We start from the raw sequence: 24073 nt of genomic DNA, 5'->3' as shown, positions 1-24073 counted from the left end.
GGAAAGGACTCAGAAATGACCAGATACTCGAACTATCAGGTAGAGAATTCAAAATAATAATGACTAATATATTGCAGGTTAAAGTAGGAGAGACTGATATCAAGAATGAATATATGGAGGTCTTGCAGAGTATTAGAAATTATAGGAGGGAAAAAGGTGAAAATGATATAAATATAAAAACCTGATGTCAAAGAACAACAGTATCTGCCTTCAGCTCCTCAGTAGATCTGGAACTAAATAGCCCACTTTTAAATAACCGATGGGTTGAAGTAGAAGTCACAAGGAGAATTAGAAAATATTTTAAATATTTTATTGGAAATAAAAATAATGTGGGGCAACTGAGTGGCTCAGTTGGTTAAGCAGGTACCTTCAGCTCAGGTCATGATCACAGGGTCCTAGTCTTATGCCCCGTGTTGGGCTCCCTACTCAGCAGGGTGCCTGCTTCTCCCTCTTCTTTTGCCCCTCTCTCCTGTTCATGATCTCTCTTTCTTTCCCTCTCTGTCTATTTCTTGCAAATAAATAAACAAACCCTTAAAAAAGAAAACAAATATAACATACCAAAATATGTGTGATGTGGCTAATGAACAGGAAAGTAATACTATTAAATGCTGATATTAGAATTTGTCTCAAAGTGATATTGATTTTCATCTAAAGAAACTAGAATGAGAAGAGCAACTGAAACTCAGGTAAAAAAAAAAAAGAAGGTGTAATAAAGCAAAAGTAGAAGTAATAAACTTGAAAAGAGAAACACAACCAATAAAATGAATGAAACCAAATGCTTATTACTAAGATCAATATAATCTCTAAGCTTTATCAATATGTCTTATGAAAAAAGAATATAAAAATAAACAATATTAGCAGGAAAGAAAATGGCATATCAAGAGGTCACCCTAATATTAGTAGGTTAATGAGGGAATATTATAAACAACTTGATGTTCATAAATCCTAAAGTCTAGATAAAATGGACAAAGTTCTTGAATGGCACAAGGTACTAAAGATTACTTAAGAGGACATAGATTACTAGAATCATATGTTTCTATATATAGAATATAATTCTATATTTATTATGTTCATTATAATATAATATATTTATTAAAGAAATTGAATTGTAAGTTACTAACTTTCTACCACTGACAAACAAAAAACAAAAACAAGCAACAAAAACAATTTTAGGCCCAGATGTGTCACTAGTGAATTTTACCAAGCAGCTGAAGATAACATCAACAGAATAGACCCCTCCACAAAGCAGAAGGTAAATAACACTTCCAAGTGCACTTTTCAGCTCCAGGATTACACTGACATGGAAACCAGACAAAGATATTCCAGGAAGCAAAAACTACACACCAACATCTTTCATGATTATAGACATAAAAATACTCAAAAATACTGCAGATAGAATCTAGAAATGTATAGCATATAAAGGCATTATCTCAAGAATGCAGGAATGCATTTTCACATATGAAAACAAATCAATTTAATTGGCCGTTTAATAAACAGAAGAAAAACATATAGCCACTTCCATAGAAATAGTCAATACCTCTGATATAATTCAACAATTCCTTTATACATAAAGACCTTCACAAACTAATGTTAGAAGGAAAGTTTCTTAACCTGATAATGAGCATCTGCAAAAGAAAAAAAAATAAAAACAAAAACAAAACTACAATAAAAGTACATCTAAATCACACTTCATAACAAATGAGTTAATGCTTCACCTCTTATATCAGAATCAAAGCAGTTGTTCTTCTCTCACTGTTCCTAATCAACATCACAGTGGTGGTCCTAGCCAGTACTAGGAAGAAGGAAAGAAAGAAAGAAAGAACAAAGAAAGATTGAATCCACTCATATACAACATGTTGTTCTACAGAGAAATAGCTTAAAAAAGTCTACAAGAAAAACCACTATTGCCAATAAATAAAGTCGGATATCATGAGGTATAATAGCAATATGAAAAAGAGTCAATCTTCTTTCACTTTGAAGTAATTGCAATTATAAGTTGAAATAGTAATTACCAAGTATAATTGTAGCAAAAATATTTTGAAGTATTTTTCACATTTAAATACATTTTCACAATGTGTTTAAGATTAATATAATAAAACACTGAAAACATTGAAATCAAAGACGTAGATAAATGGAGAAATGTACTGTGCTCATAAATTGAGTTAAATTGTTAATATATCAATTCTCCCCAAATTTATTTACACTTTAAATTCATTTCTTTTTTTTAAAGGTGTTATTCATTTATTTGACACAGAGAGAGATCACAAGCAGGCAGAGAGGCAGGCAGAGAGAGAGGAGAAGCAGGCTCCCTGCAGAGCAGAGGGGCCAACACGGGGCTCGATCCCAGGACCTTGAGATCATGACCCAAGCTGAAGGCAGAGGCTTTAACCCACTGAGCCACCCAGGCGCCCCTAAATTCATTTCTAATTAAAATCCAAGCAAGGTAAGTGAAATAAGTAAATCAGAGAAAGAAAATTATCAGATGATTTCACTCATATATAGAGCATAAGGAGTAGCATGGAGGACTAGAGGGGAAGGGAGGGAAAACTGAATGGGAAAAAAATCAGAGAGGGAGACAAAACATGAGATACCCTGGACTCTGGGAAACTAACAGGGTTACAGAAGTGGGGAAGGAAGGGGCAATCAGGTGATGGGTATTAAGAGGGCACCTGTGGTGATGAGCACTGGGTGTTATAGGGAACTAATGAATCATTGAACACTACATCAAAAACTAATGATGTATGATGTTGGCTAATTAAACATAATAATAATATATAAACATATATTTTTTTAAATCCAAGCAAGGGGGGCTTAGTTGTTGGACATCTGCCTTTGGCTCCAGTTGTGGTCCCAGGGTCCTTGGATCTAGCCCAAGATCAGGCTCCCTTCTCTGTTAGAGGGTCTGCTTCTTCCTCTCCCTCTTCCCCTGCTTGTGTTCACTCTGTCACTGTCTCTCTCTCTCTCTATCTCTCTCTCTGTCAAATAACCAAATAAATATTTTATTAAGATTTTTATTTATTTATTTGACAGGCAGAGATCAGAAGCAGGCAGAAAGTCAGGCAGAGAGAGAGAGGTGGAAGAAGGCTCCCCACTAAGCAGAGATTCTGATGCAGGGCTCAATCCCAGGACCCCGGGATCATGACCTGAGCTGAAAGCAGAGGCTTTAATCCACTGAGCCACCCAGGTACCCCTATTTTTTTTTTAAATCCAAGCAAGGTATTTCATTTATTTGTTTTTTTCCTTTGTAGAGATCAACAAGCTGATATTAAAATGTATATAGAGGCAGCTCTTTCAAGATGGTGGAGCTATTCCTGTTGCCTGACCAGAGCTCTTCTGCAAAAGTCCTTGTGTGTTAAAGGAGGGAAGCTTATCGAATACATGGAATGAAAAGTACAGGTCTTTACCAAAAATCACATATTTGGAAAGGCAGGCATATGAGCTCCACTGTGGAGATGATTTTCAGAAATTCAAAATGGAGTTAACTCTTTTCCGATGAAGATGACAGACTGATAAATACAACGCCACCCAAAATAAACCAGAGAGTTGCAATGGCCACACTGAAATTGATGGCAACAATATCCACACCAGATAAGAAAGCCTCACAGAAGCTTGGTTTCTGATTACATAACATACTCAAGCTTCCCAAAGCACATAAATGGTGCATATATGGATGGTTCTACTCAAATATAGATAGGCAATGGTTTGAAGGGATGATGACTTCAGTGTCTATCAGGAGGAGGAGTACTTTCCTAATATAACAACAAGAAAGTTAACAAGAATAGAAAAATCAGGCAACTTACGGGAAAACCAAAGAGACATTCTTGGGCATTTTTTGAGGAAGAGAGACCAGCATTAAAACAGAAATGGCAGAAAATAAGACTCCTACAACAAACAAAAGTGCAGATGTTTCGCAGTTTGAAGATCTGCCAGATGAAATTCCTTTGCCTCTGGTTATTGCAACCAAAGTTACAGCTTGATTGTGTGGTGTACATGACTTTCTCTACACTGGACGAATAGTTGCTGTGGATACTTTTAATGCTACGTATAGAGTAACTTTTGATAGGACAGGGCTTGGCACCCATACCACTCCTGACTATGAAGTTCTTAGTAATGAGCCTCATGAGACAATGCAAGTTGCTGCCTTTGGACAAAAACAGGGACCTTCCTGATTCTTTATGACTCCACCATGGTTACATTATACTCCTCTCCAGTCACCAATTATGGATGATGATCCTGCACTAGCAGTCACCTTGGAGAAATAAGATTTCTGGCTCTGACACTGAAACTCTAGGTGGTTTTCCAGTACAATTCCTTATCCACATGACCAAATTGTCAAACATTTTCATGATTAAAAAGGAACATATCAAAAAATCAAGAGCAATGAACAAAGAAGCAGAAAAATTGAAATCCTATCCCATGCCCATAAGCATTGAATTTCAGTGTAGATATGCCACCATCCTTCTGAAACTTGAGCAACTCAACAAGGACCTGCATGAAGTGCAGCAGTATTCCTATGAGCCTTCTCCAGACCAGGGCGGGCAGCCTGCAGACCAGCCCATGGATAGGAGACAGAGATGTGAGGAGGAAGCCCAGGAGCTTCTCTGGCAGTCGGTTCCTCCACTGGATGGCCCTGTGTTCAGAATGAAAATCTGACAGACTTAATCTCCAGCTCACTCCTACTTTATTGCAAATTAGGCATCTGGCAGAAGGAGAGCTGAATTCCTTTGAGTTCAAATCACTCACAGATTCATTAAATGGTATCAGGAGTACAATAGATGCTTCTAATATTAGTGGTTTTCAGAATAATGTAGAAACCCATGTTTCACACATTCAGAGTAACCTGAATCAGATGGGAAGCCTGCAGGCCTTTGCCGCCAGGGACACCAACAGAGACTGAGAAACTGCCTTCCCTGTTGCAGCCACAGAGGACACTAGTGTTCCTTCACCTCAGCTTCCAACACCAAATGACCCACATTCTGTTAAACAAGGGAACTATACATCTCCAGTGAAGGCATCGGAACATACTGTCATGCTTCTTGAACCGCCACTGCTGACCAGCATTCTGTTTATTTTTCTTCCTATGATTCAGCTTTAGTAGCATCACTTATGTTACATGTTTATTGGCAAGTATTTTTCACCCAAAACTGTCTGAAAGTAAGATGCTTTCTCATAAGAGTGTGCAGATCCCTTTATCAACATGCATGAATTCAGTCAACAAGCACAGACAGCTGTTTCTTTGGCCAGTGCACTCAGGCAAGTACCTACTGTGGGGAGCTGTGGTCTGAGGGCTGCAGTGCCAGCGGGTTAGCTCCCACACCCAGGCTCTGGAAGAGAGCACCCTGCAGAGGCAGGAAGTTACTTGTGGAGGAAGACACAAGAACAGCCATGGGAAATGCAGCCTTGACAAGTATGTGGGGTGGATACCTGAAGGGTGAAATGGCTCTAGAAATCATTATAATAATCATAAATATTTTAATTTCTCAAAATTCATAAAAGAAACTTTTATTGTTCACTTGTTGAATGAAAAGGAAGGAGCAAGAGAAAAATAAATTACTTGCAAAATGCTGCATTTCAGCAGTGGATTTAGCCTGATTTTTCCAATCAATTCAGGGCAAAAAGTGCTATTGTTATGAGACTTATTTTAATAGACTGATAACAAGGTGCCGAGTGGCTCAGTTGGTTGAGCGACTGCCTTCAGCTCAGGTAATGATCCCAGACTTCCAGGATTGAGTCCTGCGTCAGGCTCCCAGATCCTTGGGGAGTCTGCTTCTCCCTCTGACCTCCTCTCTCATATTCCCTCTCACTCACTGACTCTCAAATAAATAAATAAAATCTTTTAAAAAGACTGATAACACACTATTTTCATAATTTTCTTTATTTGCACAACTTTTCAAGGAGCTGACAGTTTAAAATCGAACCATACATTTTTATAAAGTCAAAGATTTTATAAGGAAAACACATATAATAACCAGTGTTGTGAAATGCAGAAAAAAAGGTCTGTATTTGGTTGTGGGTTTTTCTGTTGTTTTCTTGTTTGTTTGTTTGTTTTAAAGAAAAACCCTGCCTAAAATAGTAATGTTGTAAAAAGTGTGTATTTGGGATTTTCTTTATTTTAATATAAACTATTATTAAGTCAAAATACATTAAAATTGTTCTCAGATTTGGAGTTTAAGATAGAGCTGTAGACGTGATTTTGATTCTTTTAGAGGTCTCATAAAATGGAACTTTTTATATGTTAATGCATATAAAACTAAAATGAGATTATTTTCTAATTTAAATTTTTTATACTTTAATTAGTGCCATTTATACTTAGCTAAACTGTTCAGTTGATTAAGAAATGCGTAAATCCTTTATTCTTAAGATTTGTTTTCTAAATAAATTGATCTTTGAAAAGTAAAAATAGAATGTATACAGAGAATCAAAGGAACTAGAGTAGCCATTAGCAAAAGAAAAAGAAGAAAGAAGGAGAAAAACAGGGTTAAAGGAGGAATCACACTACGTAATTTTAAGACTAACTCTAATTGAGTGGGTATAGAATAGACAAAAGCATAGACTCCTAGGTCGAGAGAATGAAAGAGTCCAGAAACTGATACACATACATATGGTCAGGTAAAGAGGCCAAAGCAGTCAAATAGAGAAAAGAATGTATTTTCAGGAAATAGTGTTGAAGCTATTAGACATCCATAAGCAAAACACAGAACAAAACAAAATAAAACCCCACCTCAACTCATACCTTGTACCACGTACACAAATTAGCATAAAATAGATAACAGACATAAAAGTAAAAATCTAAAAGATTTTTTGAGTAAAATTCATAAGAAAAATTTTTGCAACCTTTGGTTTAGTGAAAACTTGTTTCATGGATAGGACATTACAAGTATAAGGAAAGTATAAGGAAGTATAAAGGAAAACATGGTAAATTATTCTTCTTCCAAGTTAACATTAATTCCTTTGAAACGTTATTGAAAATGCAAGGACAAACTATAAACTACTGGAAGAAAATTCAAAACACACCTCTTTGCAAAGGAATGGTGCCCAAAGTACATAAAGCTTTGTGGTTTTGTTTGTTTGTTTGTTTTGAGAGAGAGGGAGCAGGCAAGTGAGGTGGGGCAGAGGGAGAGGGAGGGAGAGAATCCCAAGCAAGTTCCATGGCCAGCACAGAGACCGAAGCAGGGTTTGACCTCATGACACTGGTATCATGAGCTAAGCCAAAATCAAGGATCAGTTACCTAATCAATTTAGCCACCCAGGTACCCTTCCTTTTTTTCTTTTCTTCCTCCAACCCACCCTTTTTTCCCTTGAGGAGGGAAGAAACTCATAACAATAAGAAAAAGGTCACTCTTAAAAATAGGGTTTTTACAGCTGCTTCACAAAAGAAGATAAATAGTGATCCATAAGCACAGGCAAAGATGGTCAACATTATTACATACAGGGAAATGCCAGTTAGATCTCTGATGAGATAGAATCACACGTGTATAAGAAATGATAAAAACGATGCCATGGCAATATCAGTTGCAGGTGAGAGTGTGAAACACCTGGACTTCTAACATATTGCTGGGGGGAAGGAAAACCAATCACTGTGGAAAGCAAATTGGTAGTATCTTATAAAACTTAGCATCCAAACCAACAATCCCACCCCTCTGAAATAATAGAAACAATGTTCACTCAAAGATCTGAATGGCAGAGATGCAGTGGTTATAAACACAACTACCTGAAACACAAATGCCCTTCAACTGGTGAGTGGATAATCTGTGATACTAGTATACAGTGGAATACTGCTCAGCAGAAAGATTAACAAAAATACAATGAACTACTGATCCATGCAATAACATAGACAAATCTAAGTTGTATTATGCAAAGTGAAAGAAACCAGCCTCTAAAAGTTACATAATATAATTTCATTTCTATGACATCCTAGAAAAAAAGGAACAGATAAATAGTTGTCAGTTTGTGACTTTGGGCAGAGGAAAATGACTGCTAAAGAAAATAAAGAAAATTTGTCATATGATGGATATAAGCTATATATTGGTGATGTGGTGGGAATATTCATGCAGCTGTATACCTAAGAGTACATTTTTTTCAGTAAGTACACCTTCTTGGTATTTATTTATTTATTTATTTATTTATTTATTTTTAAAGATTGTATTTATTTATTTTCCAGAGAGAGAAAGCAAAATTAGGGGCGAGGGACAGCAGGCAGAGGGAGAAATTGGTTTCCCAGGAACAAGGAGCCTGACATGGTACTCAGTGCTAGGACTCTGGGATCATGACTTGAGCCAAAGTCAGACACTTAACCAACTGAGCTACCCAGGTGTCCCCAAGTTCTTGATTTAAAACAAGCATACAAAACAAAGACCCTTACTGGACAAGAGCATGGAGAAAACCATGAGAGTCCAACAAAAGTGTGTTAAGTTCCTTGACAATTTCAGAAAATAATTTTCATTGTTGGATGTGTGGAATGCTAAATTGATGCTTTACTTAAGTAATTCTGAAATCTATTTACATATATTTACACAAAGGATGTCTAGAGAGATCTGGTGATCACAAAGCTAAGGTTTCAATTCAAGCAGGAATTCAAGTTCAGTGACTCATTTGGCCTATTTTATTTTGATTTCTACTTCCATTTTATATCTTGATTTTCATGAAACACCTCTATTTATGCCTTATTTAATTATTAACAGTATTACTTTTTCCTTTCCCAAGTGTCTCTATTTGAACAATAACCATGTGGTCACCCTACTTAAGTACAAATCCTGACAGATAGAGGTAGAAGAATGGCTTTCTCCCTATGGAGTTGCTAGAAGAATGTGAGGTTCATGCTTAGATCTCTTGGAAGAAAATGTTGGTCAGCCCGAGGTTAAATCTTATAGTTACAAAAAAGGAAACTATCTTTAATACACTATCATACATCAATTAAAAGCTTGCTGAACATGCTACATACCTTGGTCAGCATTTGTCTTCCCACCAATATAGTTACTTTCTTTAAATAGGGAAATGAAGCCATTAATGAAAATGAAGTCTAAAACCATATTTTGCACTGGCACCTCTGTATTCCTATTCCACAGAACATTAACAGAAAGCCAAAAACAAAGGAACAAATAAAAACAACAACAATAAAAAGTGGTGATGAGGTCAGTCATGACCGCTTCTCCCGTGGTCTAATGAAATTGAGCTACAGATTCTTCCCTGTGTTTTGTTCATTGCTCCAAGGGCAGAAAGAAAGCACAAATTAGGGCAGTCTTTAAATTACGCCCTAAAAATTCCATTGAAAGGGAGTCATGGCCCCTTTTAAAGCAAGAAAGAAGATTTTAACTGAATTTATCCTACTTTGTGCCCTAAGGAAGTAAAATGAGCTTGGAACCATTACTGAATTCCAATGAAGCTGCTCTGAGATTCACAGGGAAGATGCCAGTGCTAGTACATTCTCACCACCACTGGGTTGAAAGACAAAGTCCAATAAATGGATTAGATATTGCCCTTTTTGATAACTGATGAAACAAAGCAAGTTTAACTGTTGAGGGAATTAGAAATCAAACTATAATGTTTCAGACTATTCCTTTGAGAGTATACATATTAACCCCATTTCCCCTCTTTGGATCTTATTAAACTACACAAAACCATTAATGTATTTCCTCTTTTAGGATGTAGTAAATCTTTTTAGCTTAGAAAACTAATTCTCCAAATCCCTGTGTGAAACATCTGAATTTTTCCATCTGTAGGTCTAAAATAGCCGTAATTCAAACAGCAATTTGAAGAATTAGACAACCATTAAAAAAGAGCAGTTAATACTCAGGAAAAACTGGTGTAGTTCCAAAGCAGTGTTCATGTTGTAAGCTCCATTTGGGATATTTTGAACAATGGTCAGTTAGTCCTAGTTGTAAAGTAGGAGAGGAAACATAATTTACCCCAAAAATAGGTGTTTTTTTTTTTTTTAACAAAGCAGATATATGCTAAAATATTCCAGAAAATGTATGGAGGAAGCAGATCTTGGCAGAAAAATATAATAGAGGGAGGTGGCTAAAATCTGAGTTAATTCCATCAGAAGCGGACTTACTTCATTACTTGGATTCTAATACGTGTTGGTATCTGGCCTGGTGGGGTGGAAAAAAAGAGTACATTCTCTTCTATAAAAAAATGCATGGAATAAACCTAATAAGTTTATGCCATATCAGTTGAGGGATATGAGAGTATTTGACAGAAGGATCAACATTCCTTCAATAAATAAGCCTTGGCCCCCAAAACGTTCTCCCATTAACAAATATTCCATGTTAACCTAAATTTCTCCTAAAGTGTCACTGTAGGATCCAGTTAAAATATTCTTTCATCCTTTAAATAACAACACAATAATAATTTGTTGTTTAGATTCCTTCACTTACTTTTGTATTATTTGATTTTTTTTTTATGTTGGATTGTATGATTTCATTTTGGATTTTGGTATTCAATTTTAAATTTTTATTTTTTAAATTTCTTTTCAGTGAACCAGAATTCATTGTTTATGCACCACACCCAGTGCTCCATGTAATATGTGCCTCCATAATATCCAGCACCAGGCCCACCCAACTTCCCACCCCCTACCCCTTCAAAACCCTCAGGTTGTTTTTCAGAGTCCATAGTCTCTCATTTTTCATCAACCCTCCAATTTCCCTCAACTCTCTTCTCTCCATCTCCCCATGTCCTCTGTGTTATTTCTCACGCTCCATAGATAAGTGAAACCATATGATAATTGACTTTCTCTGCTTGACTTATTTCATTCACCATAACCTCTTCCAGTCCCATCCATGTTGATACAAAAGTTGGGCTCATTCTTTCTGATGGAGGCATAATACTCCATAGTGTATATGGACTATATCCTCCTTATCCATTCATCCGTTGAAGGGCATCTTGGTTCTTTTTACAGTTTCACAACCATAGCCATTGTTGCTATGAACATTGGGGTACAGATGGCCCTTCTTTTCATTACATCTGTATCTTTGGGGTAAATACCCAGTAGTGCAAATGCAGCGTCATAGGGAAGCTCTACTTTTAATTTCGTAAGGAATCTCCACACTGTTTTCCAAAGCGGCTGCACCAACTTGCATTCCCACCAACAGTGTAAGAGGGTTCCTCTTTCTCCACGGAGCCCATCTTTGTAAGTGTAGACTGTTTGTATTCAGTCAAAGAGACAAAGGAAAAAAGCCAAGAAATATGCTCTTAACTAAACAAAAAAAATTGATGGTTACCAGAGGGGAGGTGAGTTATGGGGGTGGGTTAAATAGGTGAAGGTAATTAAGGAGGCCACTTCTGATGAGCAATAAGTGGTGTTTGTAAGTGATGAATCACTAAGTTCTTCACCTGAAACTATTGTTACAATGAATGCTAACTAATGGAAATTTAAATAAAAATTTGGAAGATAGATAATGCATTAATTTTGAAAAACATTTTCATAATATATGAATAATATTATTATGATTTTATAACCTGTATATTGAATAGGTTACCATGCGAGTCTTTTCTCCCCTTCAGAGTTTAAATTCATAGTTTTTTCATTTGTTCAAAAAGTAGCAGTAACAATTTGATATCAGATTTTGTATCAGTATATTTGTTTATCAAAGCATCAAGTGATTTCAAAATCTTCCTAAAATCCAAATTTTAACATTTTAACTTCAATTCAATGCTTGTCCTCTACGTGACTGTGAATATATACGTATATTCTTGCTGGATGGCCTGTGACTGAATACTTTAGCAGAACTTCCAGTTTTCTCTATTGGGTAAGTATCATCTTAATTGGATCAAAAAAAACAAAAACAAAAACAAAAACAAAAACAGACACACAATTCCACAAGCCCTGCACGTGGGAACATAAGCTCCATGAGAAAATGAATAAAGCTAACTGCTCCAGGATCAGGAAAGAAAGCAATAATAAAGACATAGAAATTAGGAGGTACCATGAAATTGAAAACCAGCCTAGGAAGAACTTAGTACCAAAAGTATCAGCAGGAACCAAGTATACAAGCACCAAGCATGTATCTCAGAGATGACTCCATTTTAGGGGAAGGGAGGACTAGGTAAAACAGGACCATCATCCAAAGAATTACCCAGGATACCAATTTAGGGATACACAAATTTCAAAAATTATCAGACTGCTAAATCCTGCTCCAGCTGAGCATATTAGCATCTATACAGAAATGACAAATAACCATCAGTTCCATAAACCTATATGGAAACCCTGACAGTGAGAAACAGTGCTAGAACTTATGTGAATGGATACTGTGATGTTTCACCTGCAATTTCTACTAGACCAAGTCCCTAATCTTGGTCTTAGAACTCTTATTTCTCTCATAGAAGATATAATCCTGAACCTTACAACACGGACCTTGGCAAATGTCAAACAACTCCATCCTGGTACTACACAAATATCCAGGTCTGTCTCTCACTATATAGAGTGTTTGAAGATATGTGAGGGAAGAACTTCATGAATTTATTTAATAATCATCCCTATAGTTACATAATACCAAGAAAAGAAGGGCCTAGGGTTATAATATTTGTAAAGTGTCCAAAGAAATAAATTGGTCTCTGATTTGAGAGTAAGAATTAATGTCTAGGTAAGATGTAAATTGTTCCAACAGTGATAATTGGAATAACTCATACATTCCTTCAATTGTTACTCCATTAATGAGACAAAAATTTGAATAAAGGCAAACTTATTGCAAAGTTATTGCAGTAGTTCAGGAGATAGATGAGTAGGGGAGAAATGATGACTTCCAGTGATGGGGAAGTAAAATAGCAAGACATAATAAAGTTGTTTGGGGGAAACAGTGTCAAGAAAGGCTTCCATATTTCTGACTTGAGGAACTGCTTGGGGTCCTCCTGTATGGGACATTATGGAAAGCAAGAAAACTTAGGGGAATAAATAATCATGAGTTCAGTTTGTGCTGTGTAAACTATGAAATGCTTCTAAAAAAATCCAAGTATAAATGTCAAGTGGCAAATAATTGTGTAGATCTATAACTCAGAAAATAATGTTGTCTCAATGTATAAATACAAAAACTTTCAGTTTGTACCTACTGATTGATGTTCTGGAAATGAATGTGTGTGGGAAGTTCAGGCTAAGAGAAGAAAGTAGGAAAATACTTAGGAACTATGATATTTAGAGATCTTGTACATAAAAAAAAAAAAAAACCTGAAGAAACAAGGCCAAGTAGTAAAGAAATGGTAAGAAGAAAACTAATAGGAGTGTATTATGGAACACAGGATCATACTAGTGAGAAATTAAGTAACATATTAAACTGAGATTCCAAAGTTTTCCTTAGCCTATATAGTTTTATGGAAGTGGTTCTTCCACTTTCAATTCAATAAATTGGATTGTGTGCATTAAAGAGTGAAGAAATGTAAAGAAAATGGAAGTACTAGGCAGCTCTTGAGAAAGAATGTTTTCCCCATTTTGAACATGGGAAAAAAGGAGGATGGCCTGTGATTCACAAAGGTGTTTATGTTTAGCAGGTTACAGAATGTTGGCTTTTACTTCCTGTGGAAAGTAAGAGACTTCTGAAACTGCTTGGTATGGTGAAATGGAAGAGACTGGGAGTCTGTACAAAATGGAAAGAACTGAAATTGTTATTGTGGAATATAGGACAATTAGTCAAATAGAGAAATGTCACTTAAAATTTAAGTAGTGTTTATTTTGGTGGATAAAAATTGTGGAGAGTCTCATTCCAATCTGGTTCTGGACCTTTAACAATGGTCACTTGCCTGGGTAGACACGTGTAGAACAGTTGGGCTCATTGTGACAGAGGCAAAGAGCTTCAGGTTAGGAAGACAGTGACTGAAATAAGGGAGTATGGAGTCTAAGCCAAATATAGAAGGAAGTAAAGGAAGGAGGTGGTGATGGGTAATGAGAAAAATGAGAAACCCGTGTGTTGAGAAGCTCAATAAGGCCAAAGAAAGAAAAACTGTTAAGCAGTATGGAAGATATTATGTAGGGGTTGGAGGAGGGGATGTTTCCAATGGAAGTGGAGGAGTTAAGGGGCATTAGGGTGACTGCAAGAAGGTGTGATTAGATGGATAAGTGATACTGAAGATGTTATTCACATAGAGATGCAGGAGGAACAGAGGAGTATGTGAACCACGAAGCAAAATCATCCCTGAATGTGGATTTTATAAGATGAGCTAATACTCTCCAGAAACAAACAAGGAGGGCAATATAGATGGGGAAACAAAAAGGAATTTCACAAGCTCATAGGTGAGAATTAGTGTGAAGTGGAATCTGTGTTTTGTAAATGACTTACTTAAGGGGACCACAGAGGAAGCAGTGTCTTCAGGAGAGCAAGTTGGAGGAAATAGGGAAATGGATTCACTACTTAAAATTGAAGATGGCATCAAAGAATTAGAGGATTGTGCTGCATAGGAAGTAGCAGAAAGTTCAACCTAAAGCATTTGGGTCTAATTCACCATATTTAACCTTTTTTAATTTATATATTCAAATTATAGGATAAGAAAGCCAAAATCTATATAACTCACAGAGGCAAATTCATGCGAATTCATGGAATATCCTAATGAATGCATGAAGAGAATTTCAGTTTCAGACCAAAATAAAGCCAAAACAACAACAACAACAACAACAACAACAAACTAACTAAAGGAAGAAAACAACAAAGAAAGGGAACTTAGAATTTAAAAGAAGGGGAAGGAGAAGGAGAAGAAGGGAGAGAAGAATGAAGCCCAGTGACTACCATTTTTTCAACACTACCTTTCAAATGACAAAGTACATTTCATCAATTACACACACACATTGAACTGACTTCCTTTCCAGCATCCCCTTCCTATCTTTTACAATATCCTGTTTTTATTTCCAAGGATGTAAGTCCTCACTTTATTTCTTTGATGCACTAAATATGTTATACAGACATATGTTATATATATGTGTGTGTGTTATACAGTTATTATACAGACAGGATCTAATTGCTTTATTAACTCTGTTCTTTGAGTGCACATTCTATTTATTGAATTTGTTAGTCTTTCATTAGACTGGATTTTCTCAAATACATGGTGATTAAATTTACTATAACACATATTTGCAGCACTTCTTAAAGTTTTTGAACTATAGCTTCCTGAAGCAGCCATAAGCCTCACCAGGTGAAGTGAACCTCCAACGTTAGCTCTATTTCTAATGATAATCAAGAATAACAGTGCTACTACCCCACTACTTTCCTTTATTTTTCTTTTTTTGGTGGTGAATTTATTCCAGTTTCTTGTTTGTTGATAGTTCCCTTTCTTCCTTTCCAGCATAATATATAATCATTTATTTTAATAATGGCCCTATTGTTTTTGAGTGTGATAGATATGGAGGAGTCAAATATGACTGCCATATATTATTTTGGAATTAGAAATATTAAGAAAAGAATACGTGTATCTAGAAATGATTCATTAAATATGGTGAGAACTAGAGCTTTGTCAATGCCACCTATATTCAAAATAAAAGATTAATTAAGGAAAGCATTGCCCCATTAAAGTTATCATCTGATTAAAAATTAAAGTTGTTGGGGTTCCTGGGTGGCTCAGTGGGTTAAGCCTCTGCCTTCATTTCAGGTCATGTTGTCAGGGTCCTGGGATCGAGTCCTGAATTGTCTCTCTGCTCAGCAGGGAGCATGTTTCCCCCTCTCTCTCTGCCTCCCTCTCTGCTTACTTGTGATCTCTCTCTCTCTCTCCTTGTCAAATAAATAAAAATCAATATTTAAAAATTAATATAGTTATTTCCACTCATATGGTGAATCAGTTTTTCAATCACATTACTTCTAATTTTCTGGTAATGCGGAGTCATGGTACATGCTCATTGGTTTCAAATTTCTGCTACTTACTTGTAAAATTATAAGAGTTTTCGATTTTGGTTAAGATTTTTTTCTCATTGAATTATACATCTGATTTCTCTCCAAGTCATCTTAATTGCTAGAAAGTCTAGAATTACACTCTATCAGGAAAATAGAAGCAGCCTAAACTACATCAGGAAAACAAGTTAATTAGTTCATGAATATTAAAAAAAAGGAAATTTCATCTGAACTTAATATGTTGTATGCTAACTGAAGAACCAAGCAAATGAAATTATGAATTTTCACACAAACAATATGTATCCAGCCCATAAGGCATAATCTATGTTAAAATTCTGAAGTAAAGAATATGGCAGAGAAGTGACAGGCTGAGATGACATCAGGTAGCAGAAGATCACATAGATAGCTTATCAAACCATTCCAAACACCTACAAATCCAACAGGAGATAGGAGAGAAGAACAACAAATGTAGAAATAGAAAATCGAACACTTTCTGAAAGGTAGGGCCAGCGGAGAAGTGAATCCAAAGCAAAGGGAAGATAGACCACGGGGGAGGGGCCTGGCTCCCAGCAAGCAGCAGAACAACAGAGCACAAAATAGGGACATTAAAAGTCTGCTCCACTGAGGGACATCACTCCAGAGGCTAAACTGGGGTGAAGCCCACACGGGGACAGCATGGCCCCAGGTCCCACAGGGTCACAAAAGACTGAGGGGTGTCTGAGTGTAGCAGAGCTCGCAGGTATTAGAGCAGGGAAGCTGGCTACAGAGACAGAGCTGAGGAGTGAGGTCTCGGCTTGGTGTCACCTTGAACCATAATCCATGGCGCAGGCCACTGCTCTGTGAGTCGGGTCCCCACAAGATCCAGGGAGATCCCTGCTGGAAAAGCTCACAGATCTATGGGGATCAGAGACTCCAGGCAGAGCTGTGTGCCAGAGACAGAGACTCTTGGTCACAGGCTGGGTGAGCTCAGAGCACGCCTGGAGGCCAGGGAGATGAGAGTGATTGAGTGCTTTTCTCTGAGGGTACACTGAGGAGTGGGGCCCTGAGCTCTTGGCTCCTCCAGGACGGAGATTGGGAGGCCGCCATTTTCATTTCCATCCTCTGGAACTCTATGGAAAGCATTCAGGGAACAAAAGCTCCCGAAAGTGAACGCAAGCGGATTACTTAGCCTGGTCCCTGGTAAGGATGGTGCAATTCTGCTTCAGGCAAAGACACTGAGAATCATTAAAACAGGCCCCTCCCCCAGAAGATCAACAAGAAATAGAGCCAAGACTACAAGACTAGCCAAGACTTGGTAAGTTCACTTATGAAGCAGAACAGCTGAATTACAAAGGAGAAAGCAAAGCATTGAATTCATGGCTTTCTCCCCATGATTCTTTAGTTTTGCAAAGTTAATAAACTTTTTTTAATTTTATTTTTTTCTTCTACTAATTTTTTTTAACTTTTATCATTTCCTCTTTTAATGTTTTATAACTAGTTTATCTTAACAATACCTTTCATAAAAAAACAATCTTTTTTGAACCTTCATTGTTATAGTCTTATTTTATCCTTCATTGTATCTAACTTTGTTTTTATACACATAGGGGTTTTTTCTTCTAAAAATTTTGGGGTACAACTCCTAATAGATCAAAATACACCCTAAGTCTAGTACCGGGCTTGTTCTAGTGTCCAGCCTGAGCAAATTCTCCACTTTCTTTTTCTTTATTCTCCCAACCAACTTACCTTATCAACTCCTTTTTTAGAAATTAATTTTTTTTTCATCTTTATAGTCATATTCCATCTCTTCATTGTGTTTACCGTTATATATGCTTTTCATTCTTTAAAAATTTGGGAGGTAGTTTCTTCTAAGAGACCAAAATACTCCCAAAATTAAGTGGGTGACCCTATTCTAGTCACCAGTCTAATATATATATTTCTTTTTTTATATTGTTTTCTTTATGGTTTTCTTTTTTTAATTTTTTTTTCTGAACTTCTTTTTACTCCCTTCCTCTCCCCGATGATTTGGAGTATCTTTTGATTTGGTTAAAGCACATTTTGCTGGGGTCTTTGCCACCCTTTTAGTATTTTATTTGCTCCTTCATATACTCTTATCTGGACAAAATGACAAGGTGGAAAAACTCACCACAAAAAAAAAAAAAAAAAAAAAAAAAAAGAAGAACAACAGGCAATACTGAAGGCTAGGGACCTAATCAATACGGACATTGGTAATATGTCAGATCTAGAGTTCAGAATGACGATTCTCAAGGTTCTATCTGGGCTCGAAAAAGGATGGAAGATATTAGAGAAATGCTGTCCAGAGAAATAAAGGCCTTTTCTGGAGAAATAAAAGAACTAAAATCTAACCAAGTTGCAATAAAAAAATTTACTAATGAGGTGCAATAAAAAATAGAGGCTCTTACTGCTATGACAAATGAGGCAGAAAGAATTAGTGATATAGAAGACCAAATGACAGAGAATAAAGAAACCGAGCAAAAGAGAGACAAACAACTACTGGACCACGAGGGGAGAGTTTGAGAGATAAGTGATACCATAAGATGAAACAACATTAGAATAATCTGGATTCGAGAAGAAGAGGAAAGAGAGAGGGGAGCAAAAGTTATATTGGAGAGAGTTATTGTAGCGAATTCTCCTAATGTGGCAAAGGGAACACGCATCAAAATCCAAGAGGTCCAGAAAATACCCCTCAAAAGCAATGAGAATAGATCCACACCCTGTCATCTAATAGTAAAATTTACAAGCCTTAGCGACAAAGAGAAAATCCTGAAAGCAACCTGGGAAAAGAAGTCTATAAAATACAATGGTAAAAATATTAGATTGGCAGCAGACTTATCCACAGAGACCTGGCAGGCCAGAAAGAACTGGCATGATATATTCAGAGCACTAAGTGAGAAAAAACATGCAGCCAAGAATACTATATCCAGCTAGGCTATTTTTGAAAGTAGAAGGAGAGATAAAAAGCTTCCAGGACAAACAAAAAATTGAAAGAATTTGCAAACACCAAACCAGCTCTATAGGAAATATTGAAAGGGGTCCTCTAAGCAAAGAGAGCAAAGTAGTAGACCAGAAAGAAAAAGAGGCAATATACAGACAGTAACAGTCACCTTACAGGCAATACAATGGCACTAAATTCATATCTCTTAATAGTTACCCTGAATGTAAATGGGATAAATGCCCCAATCAAAAGACACATGGTATCAGAATGGATAAAAAACCAAAACCCATCAATATGTTGCCTACAAGAAATTCATTTTAGACCCAAAGACACCCCCAGATTTAAAGTGAGGGGGTGGAAAACAATTTACCATGCTAATGGACATCAGAAGAAAGCTGGAGTGGCAATCCTAATCCTAATCCTAATCAATTAGATTTTAAGCCAAAGACTATAATAAGAGATGAGGAAGGACACTATATCATACCCAAAGTGTCTGCCCAACAAGACGCTCTAACAATTATAAATATCTATGTCCCTAACATGGGAGCAGCCAACTATATAAACCAATTAATAACAAAATCAAAGAAACACATCGACAAGAATACAATAATAGTAGTGGAATTTAACACTCCCCTCACTGAAATGGACAGATCATCCAAGCAAAAGATCAACAAGGAAATTAAGGCCTTAAATGACACACTGGACCACATGGACATCACAGATATATTCAGAACATTCCATCCCAAAGCAGCATTATACACTTTCTTCTCTAGTGCACATGGAACATTCTCCAGAATAGATCACATCCTGGATCATAAATCAGGTCTCAACTGGTATCAAAAGATTGGGATCATTCCCTGCATATTTTCAGACCACAATGCTCTGAAGCTAGAACTCAATCACAAGAGGAAATTCGGAAAGAACCCAAATACATGGAGATTAAACAACATCCATCTAAAGAATGAATGGGTCAACCAAGAAATTAAAGAAGAATTGAAAAAATTCATGGAAACAAATAATAATGAAAACACAATGGTTCAAAGTCTGTGGGACATAGTAAAGGCAGTCCTGAGAGGGAAATATATAGCAATGCAAGCCTTTATCAAGAAACAAGAACAGTCTCAAATACACAACCTAACCCTACACCTAAAGGAGCTAGATAAAGAACAACTAAGAAAGGCTAAACTCAGCAGGAGAAGAAAAATCATAAAGATCAGAGCAGAAATTAATGAAATAGAAACAACAACAAAAACAATAGAACAAATCAAATAAACTAGGAGATGGTTCTTTGAAAGAATTAATAAAATTGATAAAGCCCTGGCCAGACTTATCAAAAAGAAAAGAGAAAGAACCCAAATAAATAAAATCATGAATGAAAAAGGAGAGATCACAACCAACACCAAAGAAATATGAACAATTATAAGAACATATTACGAACAAAACTATGCCCAACAAATTTGACAATCTGGAAGAAATGGATGCATTCCTAGAGACATATAAACTACCACAATTGAACCAGGACTGCCGCTTCCAGTCAGCGAATGGGAGAAGAATTAGGTACAAACAAGTCAGCTGCAAGAGATTGGGAGCAGGGTACAACAATCGAAAAGACTGCTGTGCTGAGTAACTCCACAGTCTCACTTTTGTTAGATAGAAACAGTAACCAATAGAAGAGTCGATGAAGGACAAACATTAGTCATATGCCTTGCAGATAAACAAGAAGGAGGGCAGAATATGTCTGTACCAATAGTATGAAGTTTATAGTTGAACAAGAACATTCAAAGGACTTATCTAAGTAGCCACAGGTGCTCTCCAGGGGGAAAAGGGAGATAACAAAAATGAAGCAGTCGGCATTCTGCCTTGAGCGAGCCGGGCATCCCCAGCTCCTCAGGTTAAAGGCCATATATCCTCCTCTCCCCCAGAGGCCTGTTGCAGTATCTGTTTTTCTTAAGGCTATATCTAAATGTGCTTGGTATCTAGTAAAATTTCCCAGGCGTTATATTTTAAGTAATACATTGTTCTGAGGGGCAGTTGCACAGGAAGAAATAGAAAACATGAGCAGACCCATAACCAGTAAGGAGATTGAAACAGTCATCAAAAATCTCCAAACAACAACAACAAAAAAGCCCAGGGCCAGACTACTTCCCAGGGGAATTCTACCAAACATTTAAAGAAGAATTAATTCCTATTCTCCTGAAACTGTTCCAAACAATAGACATGGAAGTAAAACTTCCAAACTACTTTTATGAGTCCAGCATCACCTTGGTACCAAAACCAGAGAAGGATCCCATCAAAAAAGAGAATTACAGGGGCACCTGGGTTGGCTCAGTGGGTTAAGGCCTCTGCTTTCGGCTCAGGTCATGGTCCCAGGGTCCTGGGATCGAGCCCCACATCGGGCTCTCTGCTCAGCGGGGAGCCTGCTTCCCTTCCTCTCTCTGCCTGCCTCTCTGCCTACTTGTGATCTCTGTCTGTCAAATAAATAAATTAAAAAATCTTTTTTAAAAAAAGAGAATTACACACCAATTTCCTTGATGAATACAGATGCAAAAATTCTCACTAAAATACTAGCCAATTGGATCCAACAGTACATTAAAAGGATTATTTGCCACGACTAAATGGGATTTATTCCAGGGCTGCAAGGTTGGTTCTACATCTGCAAATCAATGTGATACAATACATTAATAAAAGAAAGAACAAGTACCATATGATACTCTCAATATATGCTGAAAGCATTCGACAATGTACAGCATCCCTTCCTGATCAAAACTCTTCAAAGTGTAGGGATAGAGGGCATATACCTCAATATTATCAAAGCCGTCTATGAAAAACCCACTGCAAATATCATTCTCAATGGAGAAAAACTGAGAGCTTTTCCACTAAGGTCAGGAACACGGCAGGGATGTCCATTATCACCACTGATATTCAACAGAGTACTAGAAGTCCTAGCCTCAACAATCAGAAAACAGAAAGAAATTAAAGGCATCCAAATCAACAAAGAAAAAATCAAACAATCATTCTTTGCAGATGATATGATACTATATGTGGAAAACTCAAAATACTCCACTCCAAAACTGCTAAAGCATATACAGGAGTTCAGTAAAGTGTCAGGATATAAAATCAATGCACAGAAATCAGTTGCATTTCTCTACACCAACAACAAGACAGAAGAAAGAGAAATTAAGGAGTCAATCCCATTTACAATTGAACCTAAAACCATAAGATACCTAGGAATAAACCTAACCAAAGAGGCAAAGAAACTATACTCAGAAAACTGTAAAGTACTCAATAAAGAAATTGAGGAAGACACAAAGAAATGGAAACATGTTTCATGCTCCTGGATTGGAAGAACAAATATTGTGAAAATGTCTATGCTACCTAAAGCAATCTACACATTTAATGCAATCCCTATCAAAATCCCATCCAGCAACCTTCAATTTGTTCTGTGAGATTAAGTGTCTCTCATGTTTTATCTTTTTCAAAGAAATGGAACAAATAATCCTAAAATTTATATGGAACCAGAAAAGACCTCGAATAACCAAAGGAATATTGAAAAAGAAAGCCAAAGTTGGTGGCATCACAATTCCAGACTTCAAGCTCTATTACAAAGCTGTCATCATCAAGACAGTATGGCACTGGCACAAAAACAGACACATAGATCAATGGAACAGAAGTAGAACCCAGAAATAGAACTTCAACTCTATGGTCAAGTAATCTTCAACAAAGCAGGAAAGAATGTCCAATGGAAAATAGACAGCCTCTTCAACAAATGGTATTGGAAAAATTGGACAGCCACATGCAGAAAAATGAAATTGGACTATTTCTTTACACCAAACACGAAAATAGACTCAAAATGGTTGAAGGACCACAATGTTATAAAGGAATCCATCAAAATCCTTGAGGAGAACACAGGCAGCAACTTTTTTGATTTCAGCCACAGCAAATTCTTCCTAGGAACATCAACAAAGGCAAGGGAAGCAAGGGCAAAAATGAACTATCGGAACTTCATCAAGATCAAAAGCTTTTGCACAGCAAAGGAAACATTTAACAAAACCAAAAGACAACTGACAGAATGGGAGAAGATACTTGCAACTGACATATCAGCTATAGGGCTAGTATCCAAAATCTATAAAGAGCTTAGCAAATTCAATATCCAAAGAACAAGTAATCCATTCAAGAGATGGGCAGAAGACATGAATAGACATTTCTGCAGAGAAGACATCCAGATGGCCAACAGACACATGAAAATGTGCTCCACATCACTCGGCATAAGGGAAATACAAATCAAAACCACAATGAGATACCATCTCACAACAGTCAGAATGGATAAAAATTAACAAGTCAGGAAAGGACAGATGCTGTTGAGGATGCAGAGAAAGGGGACCCTCCTACACTTTTGGTGGGAATGCAAGCTGGTGCAACCACTCTGGAAACAACATGGAGGTTCCCCAAAAGTTTGAAAATAGAGCTACCCTATGAATCAGCAATTGCACTACTGGGTATTTACCCAAAAGATACAAATATAGTGACCCGAAGGGGCACATGCACCCAAATGTTTATAGCAGCAATGTCCACAATAGCCAAACTATGGAAAGAACCTAGATATCCATCAACAGACGAATGGATAAAGAAGATGTGATATATATACATAGTGGAATACTATTCAGCCATCAAAAGAAGTGAAATCTTGCCATTTGCGATGACGTGGATGGAACTAGAGGGTATTATGCTTAGTGAAATAAGTCAATTGGAGAAAGACAACTATCATATGATCTCCCTGATATGAGAAGGTAGAGATGCAATCTAGAGGGTTTGGGGGGTAGGAAGTGAGGGAGACAAGCCACGAGAGACACATGATCTCACAAAACAAACTGAGGGGTGCCGAGGGTAGGGGAGTAGGGAGAGGGTGGTCAGGTTATGGACATTGGGGAGGGTAACTGTATCACTGGGTTAGTAATACATTATATGTTTATAAAAAAAATAAAAAAATGAATATATCATAAAAAATTTTTGAAGTGAAAATATTTCAGCTATACTGATCCATAGATTCAGTTGTTGCCTTTTTCTTCTCATAATCGAGTATCTATTGCATTAAAAATGTCATTATGGGGGGGGGACAAGATGGCGGAGAAGTAGGAGGAGGTGCCTTTTCAACCTGTACCCTAAAGTGAACTGATTACCTACCAAAGAACTCCGATCACCCATGAAATCAGCCTGAGATCAGAATTATACACATGTGGATCTCCACAGGGGCAGAAGACGCCAGTGGGCAGGTAAAGCAGAGTGGGAAAGGCGGACTGATATCAGAAGATAAACAAAAGGGGGTGGGAGCCACCAGAGGTGA

The 24073-nt window shown here is 37.0% G+C and overlaps 1 pseudogene; it reads left to right on the top strand.

Moving 5' to 3' along the window:
- Nucleotides 1-3293: 3293 nt before the first annotated feature.
- LOC125092642 (protein lin-9 homolog) lies at nucleotides 3294-4897 on the top strand (annotated as a pseudogene).
- Nucleotides 4898-24073: the final 19176 nt, after the last annotated feature.

Source organism: Lutra lutra, unplaced genomic scaffold (assembly GCF_902655055.1).
Source record: "Lutra lutra unplaced genomic scaffold, mLutLut1.2, whole genome shotgun sequence".
NCBI classification, from domain to species: domain Eukaryota; kingdom Metazoa; phylum Chordata; class Mammalia; order Carnivora; family Mustelidae; genus Lutra; species Lutra lutra.
The sequence above is the reverse complement of the archived record's forward strand: the minus strand, read 5'-3'. Positions and strand labels throughout refer to the sequence as shown.